The 12,145-nt window shown below is 38.7% G+C and overlaps 1 protein-coding gene across 5 annotated transcripts in view; it reads right to left on the bottom strand.

Moving 5' to 3' along the window:
- Klf8 (KLF transcription factor 8) overlaps positions 1 to 11,640 on the bottom strand; it is a 233,332-nt gene extending 221,692 nt beyond the window's left edge. For all 5 annotated transcript variants that reach the window (XM_078034786.1, XM_078034787.1, XM_078034789.1 and 2 more), the window contains exon 1: positions 11,103 to 11,640. The gene's annotated coding sequence lies outside the window, so the exon portion shown is untranslated. The remainder of the gene's footprint in view (positions 1 to 11,102) is intronic.
- Between the last annotated feature and the right edge of the window lie 505 nt (positions 11,641 to 12,145).

Genomic DNA, 12,145 nt, shown 5'->3' with positions numbered 1-12,145 from the left:
GGTATATAATTCTTTAAAACTTGTTGATTTACTCTTTTACTCATTCATTCATTCCATAAATATTCACTGAGATCCTCCTATGTTATAGGCACTGGAACAGACATAACAAAAATATTCTTAGACTATTGGGTACTATATAGTACAAGTAGGAGCAACCTCCTTAATATACTTTCCAGGGCCCTGTTATTTCTATGATCTCATGTGAGATGTCATGTGAGGCAGTAAGAAGGTGAATGAGTAAATAATGGGAGAATATTTATCAAAGAGGGCTTTGACGTTTGAATCTGACACCTTTATAAACGTAGGTAAATGAAATCAGCTTGATATTACTTAAGGGCAAGGGTTCTGGTGGTTAGATTTGCATTTAAATCCCAGATACCAAATGCTAGCTCTGTGACAGTAAGAAGTTCTTTTAGTTAACTTCTCTTTCAGTATTTCCTTTATAAAAAAGAGGGGACAATAATATTGCATAGGGTTGTATTAAGTGGATTTAACAAAATAAACACAGGGAAAATATAGTTCTGGGCACTCAGCATCCAGCTCAGTTCTTCCCCTTGAATACTCAAGAGGATGATGTTTTGTTTGAGGACTTTTTCCACTAAATGGGTGTACTGTTTCTGCTAACGTGCCCAGATAATTTGAAATACAAATTTGAGATTCTCAAGTCCCTCTAACTATCCATAACTGGATAGTTAAAACTACCAAGTTTACAAAGATGATGTTCCTAGACTTTATTTTTAAGCAAAACATGACAAACACATGTTAACACAATAAGGGGGGGGGAGAATAGAAGTTCATTGGATTAGACAAAGGAGAATGAAGGGAAGGTAGGAGGTTGGGAATAGGAAAGACAGTTGAATGAATCGGATATAACTTCCTATGTTCATATATAAATATATGACCAGCAAAACTCCACATCATGTACAACCACAAGAATTGGATCCTGATTAGAATAAGTTATGCTCCATGAATGTATAATATGTCAAAATACATTCTACTGTCATGTATATCTAAAAAGAACAAATAAAAAAGAAAAAATGACAAATACACTATCCCATATCCACATACAAAATCAATATAGCCAGATGAAACTTTGAAGAAAGTTAAAGGTACCATGAAGGCATTTACGAACATGGTTACTGATACATCCGTAGCACAGCTGCAAAGGAAGAACTCAATTAACTAGATTCCAACAAGCTTAAGAGCCTTCTGCAAGTTCTCAACTGTCATAGAGTCCCAAGCTATCAAATTATCTCAAGTAAGCTCAACAACCTGCAGACACCTTGAGTTGCAGGATTTGGCAAGAACTATTTTAAAAGAGTACTCTGTGGAAATCCTTAAGTGCCCTACTTTACCTTGCCAATAAACTGACAATTATTCTCTCCCACATTGGGAAAAGAGGACCTCAATCATATTCAGGTAGAGTTGGCATGCTGCAAACCCAGAAGTGAGAGCCTATTTAAACTTCTTTACCCCTCCCTCTCCAACAAATAAACCTATCCTCAAATATCTGAATCAGCCTCACTTATTCTTTTGGAGTAATAAAAACTGTATGAACAGTGGAGTTTGTATCTTAGAATTCTTTGAAGCTTCCATGCACAAGCTTTCATGCTCATGACATTTTAAGCCAAAATAACTTGAAAATATTCACAAGTGACCTTTAGAAATAATTATAGTAATAATTCAGCAAAGCAAAATTACATTTAGATCAGACACAAGAAGACTCCTCTACCTCACTTCCACAGGCTGAGATGAAGCAGAACAGGCAATTTAACATCAAGAAATTGCTTCAAGAAGTAATTGCAGAAGTGTAGGGTTTAAGTACAGTATGACAATCAGGAGCTGGGTTCAAGTCTAGACCCTATCACTGACTAGCTCTGCAACCTTAAGAAAAATCATTTAACATTTTTAAGTATTAATCACCTCATCTGCTTAAATAACAGATTTGATAAACTTTGAGCCTCTTTAGATCTTTACTACCAAAATGTGTAATCCATCGAACACTACTGATATCACTCAAAAACATTAGAAATTAGAATCTCCTCAGGTTCCACCCCACACCTCCTGATTCAATCCGGATGATAAGCAGAACTAAACGTTGAGTAGTAATAACCTGGGTCAAGTAAAGGAATAATGAGAGAATATGTATAATTTCATTAACAAATCAGGGAACAAAATTGGAAGGAGGTATGAACAGGACTTGATAGATATAGAAAGGTCATGGAATTGTTATTATAGGACTTGATGAAAGGGTGGCGAAGCAGCCAAAATGACCCCTCTAAGATTGAAAAGCATGTGCTTTTAGTAGGCCCAGTCTTCAATCAAAGTATGTTTTAAGGAAGAAAGAATAGAAGAGATAGAGAATATACGAATACTACTATTCATTGACTGAACATTATATACTAGGTACATGTCTTAGTCTGTTTTCTGGTGCTATAACAGAATAACACAGATTGGGTAACACATAAAGAAAATAAGTGTATTTTTCACAGTTCTGGGTGCTGGGAAGTCCAAGATCAATTTGGTGCAAGAGGAGAGGGAGAGGGAGAGGGAAAAGGAGAGGGAGCAGGAGGGAGAGAGAGAGAGAGAGAGAGGAGCAAAAGAAAGCTGAACAGCTAACCTTGCTTTTATATCCACTCACTCTGGGGATAAGGGACTTAATCCATCCATGAGAATAAAGCCCTCATGACTCCATCACCTCTTAAAGGGCCAACATTACAATACCATTACAGTGGCGATTAAATTTCAAATATGGTTTTGGAGGGGAGATTCAAACTATAGGGGTACTCTTATTTGTTATATAATCATACAATTTTTATCAGATTGGTGTTGTCAAGAATTTAGAATAATTTCTTTCACATAGCAATTGCTCAATACTTTTTTGGGGGAGGTGATAGCAGGGATTAAACCCAGAGGCACTCAACCACTAAGCCACATCCCCACCCCACCCCACCCCCTTTTTTTAAATTTTGAGACAGAGTCTGAATAAGTTGCTTAGAGCCTTGCTAAGTCACTGAGGCTGACTTTGAACTCTTGTGATCCTTCTGCCTCAGCCTCCTGAGCTGCTGGGAGCTCAAAACATTTTAACTGTTATTGCTATTTATAAAAAATACTGTCTTAAACTGCCAACTAACAACCTTTATTACTAGCTAGAAATCCCTGCACCCCAAGCTCTGACAATACCTTAAAAGAATCCTTCAAATATCAACTACAGTTCCAGTAAGGAGTGTCAGGATGGAAAATTTAAAGTCCTTGGGAAAAAATAATCACCGAAATAAGAAGTGTCTAAAGTCTCAGCTGGAACACACACACCTTGGAAAGTTCCTAGGATTCAAGAGGACAGTGGAATGAATCTCCCCTACCCACCAAAGTAAAAAGTAAGCTTCTTTGGCTGAAACTGTCCTCTCTCAAGATCCTAGAATAAATTTCTTCAAAAAGGATCCAATTTCCCCAAGTCCTGATGCCACTTCTGTGATTTGTTTTGGGTTTTCATAAATAGAATAGAATTATCCTGACTTCCTCTAGCTAAGAGTTGCTTATTGGCAAGGGGAGAGTCTACATTCTTCAAAGTGTAATGAGGAGAACCAAGAGCCAAAATTAAGCAACTTGTTAGAAAGAAGAATTTCACTTGGAGAATTTGAGATCTGGGCAAATTTTGGTTTGCTTTCACTTTCTTCTCTGATGAAATCAGTTTAAGTGCATATGGGTCTGTTACTTTGGATCCTCTGTTTTCATGTCTCAAGTATCATCTCCTGAAGCCAGTACTCTCTCACTGCCCTCATTTCTAATAACACCTGCATTTTATCTGTTCCTATTATGATCACTTGGCAAGTTTGCCAGTACCCCATTCCTTAAGTTGATGGAACTTTTCTCTAACCATCAGTGTCCTTGTCTAAAAACTATTGTAAATTTAATTGAACAGCAGGCAAAGAGCTTATCATGGTCTCTAGTGTATAGAAAATAATCAAGAATTGCTAGATATTAGCTAGCATTTTGTCTGTCTCTAAGCTGAGCTCCAGGTTAAGATTTTTAGGTTTTGTATATTTTTATTGCCAGGCTGTAGCAAACAGCTGGCTACCATAGAGAGTTCTCAGGATATATATGTTGAATAAATGAGATAAAGGACTAAAATTTGTACCCTCCTTCAAAATCATCTGCCTTACTTATGTGGAAATGATTGATATATATGACAAGCTTTAAGGTGTACCAAAATACACTGTAAACCTCTTTAAATCTATTCTAATTCATTACATATTTATCATATTGTCATTGACCAGAAAATACATGCCCATCTCAAGAAGCTATTAGAAAGTTCAGCTTTCACATTTACAAAAATTACAAAAAAAAAAAAACCAAAAAACTTAGGAACAAATTTAACTAAAGAGGTGAAAGCTCTCTACAGTGAAAATTGTACAAAATTGCTATAAGAAATTGAAGAAGACCCAAAAAATGGAAAGACATCCATGTTCATAGGTTGGAAGAATCAATATTGTTAAAATGTCCATACTGGAGGGAACAAAGATGGCTACACTTTCCAGATTCTCCACAGCTTAGAACAGAAACAATGAGAATGCTGCTTCTCAATGAAGTGAGTGACTGAGGGATTTCATTGTAATTCAATATTGGGCAGTCAGCATCTCAGAGAGACCCAGAGATTCTGGTGTTTTGGTCAAAGGATAAGAAAGAGTATATCAGAGCTAAGCCAATGGCGGCAGTTATGCTAGGTCACTGCAGAGGGAAGAGGCAACACAAAGGCAAAGAGAGAAACATAGCAGACAAATTTGAAGAGGTATTTGAAAAATGCTCCAGGTTTCCAAACTTCTAAGGAGAGAGAGAGAGAGAGAGAGAGAGAGAGAGAGAGAGAGAGAGAGAGAGAGAGAGAGATGGAGATGAAAACCCATCTTGTGGGGATCAGGCTGGAGCTTACTGCCATAGAAACCTGGGAAATCCTAGCAAATATTGCTTCACTGTCCATGCTAGCACTTAACATGTGACCTTGGGTGCATCTGGTGGAAAGTGTTTGAAATAGGCACAAAAAAGATTGTTTTCGGAGGGATTCAGGACAGACAAGCATGATTACATTCAGAGACTGAGCCTTGAAATGTCATATTCAGCTGCAGTGGTGTGCTTGAGACCTGCTGTGCCCTTTTCACCCAGGGTGGTTTGTTACCTGACCTAGCAAATAGAATTTTGGGGAGTTGCTCAAGACCCAGACACCCTGCAGAGATTGGCATCTGCTTGGCCCTAGGGTGTGTTGATCTAATCTCTCTGGAGTAAACACCATCAGACAAAGTTCCAAAGTTCCAATTAGAGCTAGACCCCAGCTACTGACTGGAAATTCTCACAAAGAAGTCTGAATCAGCCCTGCCCTGAAAGTACATTGACCTAGGCATCTGGGCAAAACTCCAACATATGGTACTTACCATTTTATTCTACCTTGTCCTGGCGAACAGGGAAGCTGAGAGTCATCTCAATCAGGCTCAGTCCCAGGCCACTCCAGCCACCAGTCTGGTGAGTCCCACAAATATGAGGAAGAGTTTAGTAAGCCCTATCCCTTGTTCTAAGGGGTGCATAGCCCAAGAAGAAACAGAAAGAATAGTCTGGCATAAGTGGTGATATCCAACCTTGTCCACAATTTCAACCACTTCAGTGGAGAGAATTTTTTCATTTCTCATTAAGAATTTTTTGTTTTTCTTTTGTCTCCGAATTGGTTTATATATATATATATATACACACACATATTAGTTTCTTTTTTCTCTTTTTCTCTTTTTTTTTTCTTTTCATCCTTTGCTGCTTTATTTTTAAGGGGTAGTGGTTGTTGTTTTGATTTGAGTTTTGTTTGTTTTGTTTGGTTGGGTTTTCCGATAAGTTTTTTTTTCTTTGCTCCTTTCTTCTCTAATAGTCAAATTCTCATTTTTTCTCTCTTTTCCTTCTTCTTCCTTCTTTGTGACCTTCATGTACTATCTCTCTTCTGTTTTCTATCTTTTCACCTTTTGAACATTTTAACTTTTCTTTCACCTTTCTATCCCATTTTCTTTTCTCTAAATGAACTGTGTTTTTAAAATCTTTTCATAGACTTGGCTTCAGATATCAGCTGCTACTTACTAGCTGTGTGAGATTGGGCAAGTTGCTTAATTTATCTGTGCCTAAATTTCCTTAACTGAACAATAGGAAAAATTATAAAAATAATAGTATAAAATACATATATAATAATGAAAATAATAATAATACTTCATAGGATTTTTCTGAGCATTGTTAAATTGATACATATAAAAAGCTCAATAGAGATCCTGGTATAGAGTAGGCCTTCAAGAAATGTTAGGTAAATTAGGTGGGGATGGTTGGATGTGTTGGAGAATAAAAAAAGAACAAATCAAAGAAAATAGGAGAGCAGAAAACCAACTGATGAAACAACTTCTCCCAAGATATAAGAGAAAATGTTCCTCTTCCACTTACTAGTTGTATGATTCTTAGGTAAGCCATTTTACTTTCCTCTGCCACAGTTTTTTCATCTGTAAAATGGAGATGATAATAGTGTCTACCTTACAAAGTTATCATGAAATGATCTACAAAAAAAAAGAACCATGAAATAAGCATGAAAATAAGTAACACATGAAATACAAAGAGCCACATAAATATATTACAAATTATGGGTTGAAGGAGTAGGAATGAGGATTCTGACATGGGATGGGGATTGTCATAGTGAGCCTCTGTTACTGACAGAGGTATATTATTTCCCTCTGGTGTGTTGAGGCTGGGGAAAAATTAATAACCTCTAAGGCAGTGATTTTCAAACTTCAGTGTACATCAGAATCACCTGGAGAACAATACACATTGCTGGGTCTAACCCTAAGAGTTTCTGAATCATTTAGTAGGGAGAGGTTAAAATTTTGCATTTGTAAAAGGTCCACAAGTAAGTCCCTTCTGGTCCAGATATCATACTCTTGAGAACATCATCTCTAAGCTAGTGGTTCTCAATCTTGATTCCAACATTAGAATCAACTAGGAAGCTCTTTCAAAATTGTCTTCTGAGCTGGGTAGAGTACTTGCCTTCTATGCACAAGGCCCTGGGTTCAATCCCCAGCACTATAAAAAAAAAAAAAAAGTAAAAATTTTCTTCTTCCAGGTTATCCACTAGTCAATTTTGTCAGAATTTTAAGGATGGACAATGGTGTCAATATTTTAAAAATATTCCTAGGTGATTCCAATATGTGGCCACCATTGGGAATTATTTTGGAGGAAGCCAAACATAACTCCTAAGTGTTTCTACACACACACATCTATCTTATCCCTACAGGGGAGGTACAATGACAGAGGAAATTTTCAAGGTCTGAAGTAGGTGGAACTTCTGATGTGTAGCATTGAGGGGATTTGTATTTGTGTGACTAGTACTTTTTCTTGTCACATTTTCCACTTTGGACTTCTTTGGTCCTTTTTCTTTCTTTCAACTCTTTTTCCTCTTACTTTTCTCTCCCTCTGCATTCCGAATGGCTAATGAGGTGTCTAACCTTGCAGCTCCTTCTGGGAAGAACATGAGGAATATAGTGAATAGCTTAAGAGAAATCATGTGTGCCAACAGGGCTAAGAGTTTTAAAAAGTCCCCAAGCAAATAATTTTCATAATTTCATGATAAAGAGTGATATAAAATCTTGTAATATTTTGTTAAAGTTAAGAATTCTTCCAGTGCTAATAAATTTATTTTGATTTTTTGTTAAAGTACATTGAAGAAACTTTTTGCATTTAAGTATTTTTTATTCACATGTATTTGAAACATTCTTCAGACAATTGTTATAAAACAATAGTCAGTACAAAATAAAATTATATTAGTTGACATTAACAATAAGCAATATGTTACTAAATTATTCTTAAAGGAATACTGGATGCAAAACATAATAGAATCCACCTTGATTTTGTTAAGATGGATAATTCAAGATTCATCCTCTTTTGTGGAGTATAATTTTAAATAAAAATGATTACTGATTATTTTATTCAAAAATGGCTTCATATATTTTTCAGAATAAAAACCCAAATCTTCACAAGGTCCTATATGATCTAGCCCCCTCTATCTGATTGACCTCATGTCCTGACACTCTCCAGTGAAACTGACCTTCTTGATATTCCTTAAGTATAATGAGCCTTTGCACTTGCTATTTCCTCTGTCCTAGAATACATTTCCCTTGAGTATTCTCATCGATGGCCCCTTCACTTCTCTCAGATACATTCTTAAATATCTCCACATCAAAGAGGGTTTCCTTGACTAAATCAAATAACTCTCCCCAACCCCAGTGTCCTATAGCCTTTCTCCTACCTTATCCCTACTCAAAATATATCTTTATTGTTTATTGTCTATAGCTTCTACCAATGCCTCCTCATTGAATATACTCTCCAAAAATCACTTATTTTCCCAGAGTCTTGTACAGTAATGTAACAGAGTAGATTCTCATATGTATTTATTGAATTAATAAATGAATGAATGACATCATAACACAATTCATTTTTGTTATGATACCTTTCTCCATTATAGATTTCTACCTTTGTAGGCTGTGTAAGAACTAGGAAGAGATTTAGCAAAAGAAAAGGTAGGGACAAGCTGTCTAAGTTTTTCCAGTCTAGGAAAGAACAGCCTAGCTCTTTGCATTCCAAAGGAGACACAGGATCAAAACTACTGCTGGTAAATTGCAGAAACAGAAGAATAAAAAGAAAATTCAAAGTGTCTGTTTTTTGCAATTATTCCTCATAAAACCCTTTTGCCTTTCCATAGATAAAAATTCCCTACAATTCCAGGAAGCAGAATGACTCACACAAAACAACTCAAAGTGCTATGGGAAAGGATTTCTATTGCTTGTCTGGAATATTTTTTAATACTTTCTAATGGGCTTACAAGTCTTTCATTGTCCTAGAAAGAGGATAAGCTATTATATGACAGCTAAGATTTGCCTAGTTCTCATATCCTGCAACTAGAAAATCCCCCAAAGAAAAACTAACCAACATGAAAACAAAGAGACAAACATTAAAATGGAAACACAGACACCCCTAGCAAATAATATGCATGCTAAATGCAGGGGGTTGGCTATGAAACCAACACATAGTTCTTTCCCCATTTTCCAGGCAAGGGTGTAAACAACAGAGTTTTAGGGGACACTACACGTACAAGTGACCCTTGGCTCTATAAGACTTCACTCCCACTGTCAAAGCAACCAGAATGTTTCAGTTGTATTTGTGTTTTCCTTTATTTCTAGAAGCCTATAAATCAGGGATTTTTAAGAAGAAAAAAACATTGAACAAGGCTTTCTTTTTTACCTGAATCAAATAGTCTCAATGATAGGGCCTTTTGGAATAAGGTTGTTTTGAAGTTTAGAAAATTTATTGAGGAGAGAGGGAATGGAGGAAGGTGCTTTGGCTAAATGTTGCCTAGGAACCTAGAACTGACACATGCCCTTAACCAGAACTGGCACTGGGGATGGAATGAAACCCAGCATATTAAAGAAGGAAAGGATTCTACATTTTTCATTTAATACTAGGGACAGCTAAAGTGGTACACTGCATAGTACTGGGAACTGTGTCATTCAATTAACCAAACAGAACCTTTCAGAGTGAAATATTAGCCCTAAAACCTCAAATGACATGTTTTCATCTCTTTTACCTATAGGATATCATTACGCTCTATCTACAGTCCTGCCACCCTCCCTAAAAAGAAACAAAAGAGAGACAAATATAGGACAGATGTCACTGGTCCATAAAAGGCCCTTTTTAACAAGTCTCTGCCACACCAGCTCTTTATTTAACAGTAGAAGGGAGCTAATGAGGCGCTCCTTCCTGACACAATCTCCCTGACTTGACATTGGAATGGCCTGAAATGGTTTTACCTTCCTTATATTCTGCCCTTTTCCCTTTGCATGTTATTTTTTTTGAGAGAGAGAGAGAGAGAGAGAGAGAGAGAGAGAGAGAGAGAGAGAGAGAGAGAGAGAGAGAGATTTTTAATATTTATGTTTTAGTTTTGGGTGGACACAACATCTTTATTTTATTTTTATGTGGTGCTGAGGATCCAACCCAGCAGCCCGCACATGCCAGGCGAGTGCACTACCGCTTGAGCCACATCCCCAGCCCTTTGCATGCTATTTTGACTTGATTTCCCATGTCTTCTATCAGGAGCCTAAGTCTCTTGAATTTGAACATATGGATGCCTGGCATTGAAGAAAAGTCAATAAACATGAACCATAGAGCCATTCATGTTAGATATGTTTGGAAAATGATGGATTCAAATTCAACATTTATTTCCATATACTAAGAAGTAACTTCAGTCACCAATCAGGTAAGAAAGGAGTCAGTAACAACACTCTGCATGGCCTTAACATTTTCCAAACACCACCCAGCAGCATGATAGCCCCAGGTAATGCACTTGGCATTCAATAAATATTTGTAGAATGAATGAATCTGTTCAAGTAAAATACTACCATGGTGCCTTTCAGGAAATGGAAAATTCCCTTTCAGCTAAAACTGCAGAGCCTATTGCCCCTGCAGTTAACTAATGTGCATTTTGGCATCATTTTTAAAGTTGATCTGAGGAAGAAAAAGCACATAAATTCTTCCCAACATACAGGTGGTGTAACAGCAAGAGGAGACACTGCCATCTTTCTTAAAATTGAATTTCCCAAGTACAGACTTCCCTTAGTTGAAACTGTGCACTGTTCCTTTAAGAAGCTAGGCAAGATGGAGCCCTCCCAGCTCCAAGCTGGGAGGCTTCAAGCAACCTGAGAGAGATGCTGGAGTGTGACAAAAAGAAAATGCCAGAAGGGAGGAAGTGAGGCTCTGATTTCAGGAGGAGAAATCAAGCCTCAAACTGTACAGCCATTCAACAGAACGCGCCTATCCCGCCAGATGGCAGCTCCTCTAGGCTGGAAAGCACCACCCCTCCTCCCCTCCCCTCTCCTCCCCTCCCCTCCCCTTTTCACCCCACCCCACCCTGCTCCACCCTTTGGGTCCTCCTTGAGAGTCTCTTTCTGAAATGCAGCTAGATCTCCTCCCAGCGGAGACCCCAGAAAAGGTGGCAAAAGGAAGGGGGGAGAGAAGGGATGTTGTTAGTCAAAATGAAAGGGACTTACTTTCTGATTCTGCGCCTCCGAAGGCATTCTCTCCTCCCAGCCCCGGGCCAAGGCCGACGGGGCGGGGCCGGGATTGAGCTGGTGGATCCGGGGTCTTCACTCCCTCGGACTACAAACCTAGTTCAGTGGAGAATTATAGGGAATGGGAACCGACTAGTGCCGGGGTACATTCGATTTTAATTATCTAAGAGAAGAGGGTGTGAGAGAGTTAGCCAGTGGTGGGAGTGGAGGTGAGCTGTAACACCCTCCCCCACCCTTTCTAGCTAGCTTCCCTCGCCCAGCTTTAGGATGTCAGGGGCAATGAAATTCTTTTTTCTTCCTTTTGGTTTCTCCCAGCTGCCTGTCCCAGACCCCACCCAGCGGCTCCACCCCATTCACTGCTACACATTCTGTCAATCACCAGCCCTTTTAAAGCTGCATTGCACAACTAGTTTTTCTCTCTTTGGGGGGGAGGTCCTGGCCATTCCGATGATACCCTGGACATTTTTGCTGGGTTTAAGCAGTTGAGGTTAGTTGCTAGTGACGGCCTCCCCTCCCCCTCCGCCCTGACGCTTTCAACTCAGCTCCACCCAAACTCCTTCCGGCCAGCCAGGCCCAGCCACACCCCACCCCACTTCTTTTCTTCACTTTGTTTCTGGTAAAAATGCTTCCCTAGCCTGCCAGAAGTCCAATAAAGTTCCTGGGGCGCCCTCCTTGGCACTGCCCACTCCCATGCAGTTTCTGCACTGAAGTGGCTACAACTGTTCTCTGGTCCTCTGGACTTCTCCATTCTGCATGGCACAGGATGCTCAGTTTCTGACTTGAATGGGGGGAAGAGAGGGTAAGTGATATCCAGAAATGTGTTGGATGCTTCTAATTCTCCCTAAATAGCAGCCCCATTCCAATGACCCCCACTCCATAAATAGGCAGCTCAAACTCAGAGGAAGGTTCCAAGGTTCCATCCTACAGGAATATGAGAATGACCCATCAGAAATCACAGTTGATGCCGTTCTCCATACCAGTTAATGACAACACCTGATTGCTTTCAAGTCACATCCAATTCT

Source organism: Ictidomys tridecemlineatus, chromosome X (assembly GCF_052094955.1).
Source record: "Ictidomys tridecemlineatus isolate mIctTri1 chromosome X, mIctTri1.hap1, whole genome shotgun sequence".
NCBI classification, from domain to species: Eukaryota; Metazoa; Chordata; class Mammalia; order Rodentia; family Sciuridae; genus Ictidomys; species Ictidomys tridecemlineatus.
The sequence above is the reverse complement of the archived record's forward strand: the minus strand, read 5'-3'. Positions and strand labels throughout refer to the sequence as shown.